This window comes from Atta colombica, unplaced genomic scaffold (assembly GCF_001594045.1).
Source record: "Atta colombica isolate Treedump-2 unplaced genomic scaffold, Acol1.0 scaffold1, whole genome shotgun sequence".
Lineage (NCBI taxonomy): Eukaryota > Metazoa > Arthropoda > Insecta > Hymenoptera > Formicidae > Atta > Atta colombica.
In genome coordinates this window covers 4332062-4334270 of record NW_017259183.1, presented here as the reverse complement: position 1 = coordinate 4334270, position 2209 = coordinate 4332062, and positions in this window count along the sequence as shown.

Below are 2209 nucleotides of genomic sequence, written 5' to 3'. Positions count from 1 at the left end.
TGTAATTTTATATAATTATATATAATTAAAAAATATAAAACATTTTTTCTTGGATTACTAATTAATTATACATTTACTGGAATATATATATCCGTATTGAATATCTATTCAATACAAATAGTATTTATCTTGTCGTAGTAAATCACATTGTTGCGTAATTGATGTAAATTATACGAAATCGATGAAATATATAATAGCAACAATTGTTTATTGATTTAATAAGTTTGATAAATATTTAAATTCAAACTTTAACAAAACTTTTTTTTTTATTTAGATTTTATTTTGTATATCAATAAGTCATTAATAATTTTAAATAACTTCATATTAAAAATGATGTTTAGATTAATCGTCATTTTTTCTTCATATTTAGTACACATTTATTAAATAAGATTGGAGCTTTGACTGGCAATAGTTAAAATATTAACTCTTGCTTTTCGACATTTACATTTTTAACATTATAAAATTACAAGTATATTTTAGTGAACAATTTGTTATATGCAAAGACCTCATATCGCTGTCTCTCGCGCCAGATGGATGCCAGTGATCACGTGGTTTGTACCGATGGAAAGTCGAAATTGTTTCCATCATGGAGAATTATTCCTCGCTTTTCGTGAAGTTCATTCGCGAAGTCTAGTTTGGTATCTTTTCGGAGATTCTTATGCAGGAATTAATCTCGGGTTTTCTCGTTTGCAGTTTATTGGTAGTAACAATTTCGTTAATGAGTCAATAATAACTGCTATACATTTTAAAGTCAAATTGTAATATTAATTCAGTGATATATTTTAGCATTTTATAATTTTCGCTTTATTTGTTTTATTAAATGTTCTCCCTAGTAATAATGTTAGTAATAGTACACTGTATTAATAACAAATTAATACAGTGTACTATTACTAACACTATTAATAACAATAGAAATTTAGCATTATATAATTGATATGGATATATAATTATAATTTGTTTAAATTCAAATTATTAAGTAAACAAATTTAAGTTTTATACAAATAATTTGCTTATAATTTTTCGACTGCTCTAACAAAAATATGGTTACGAATGTATATATTTAATTTTCTAACTGTTATTTTACAATCATTTTTAGGTATTGGACATCCCGCCATTGTAGAATATTTTTAATTATTAATTTAGATGTATATACATTTCTTTATGAAATACATGCAGAGATATTATGAGGTTATTGAATATTTTAAATCGATTTTTATCGATATTTACATAACTTTTTTCAAAAATGAGTTGAATTTTAAATGTGTGGTTACAAAAAATTCAAGATCGAATGGATGCTCTCATATTAGTGGGATATTAGTAATTGTAATTTTTGAAAAATAAAAAATTATTAAATTTTATATAATAATAAATTTTTCAATATAATATAATATAAATATTCTTTAAAATCCCATTATTATCGTGTTCGGCTCATCTCGAACAGTTGATACTCGAGAAACTTTTGTATCCATACATACAAAAAATTACAATAACGCATTACAATAACGCATGTATTTTATTATTATTAAATATATTCCTTTGTAATTACTATTGTTTAAGGAAATCATTCTAGCCTTTTATTTTTAATGAGGGATGATTTTTAATCACGTGTGGCAGAAACATATTTTCTCGAATTTTAATATTATATTAAAGATAAAAATGATTGTAATTGCAATTAACATGCTAAAATTATTACTGTCACTAAGTAGTCTGAAAGATTTGAAATTCACATCGCAATCCTGTAACAAGATCACTATTTGACGGATTGCTTAATTTTTTTTTGCAAATGGATCTTGTAAAATTTATGTTGAATCAGAATACATTAAGTTCGTTTTCCACTATGAAGATTGTTCTTCTTTGTGATACTAATCACCACGAGGCAGAGGGATTTTGATATGAAATTATTGAGATAGTTATCTTGAACGCGATGAAAGTGCTCTTATAATTATATCAATGACTTTTTGTCGCGATATTATTAAATCTTATATTCGCAAATTATTGGTAGATACTTAATTAATAGCAAGTAATTAAATAAATACGATCTAATTGTTATTAGTATTTCTTCTGCATTTATCGATATACTTCATTGTTATCGTATGTATTTTCGATGTTTTCGTATAATCCCGCATTACAAAAATTTGTTAATTATGTTCTTATATTATCATTTTTATTATATTTTGAACAGCATTGATAATTATATATTGTATTGTAA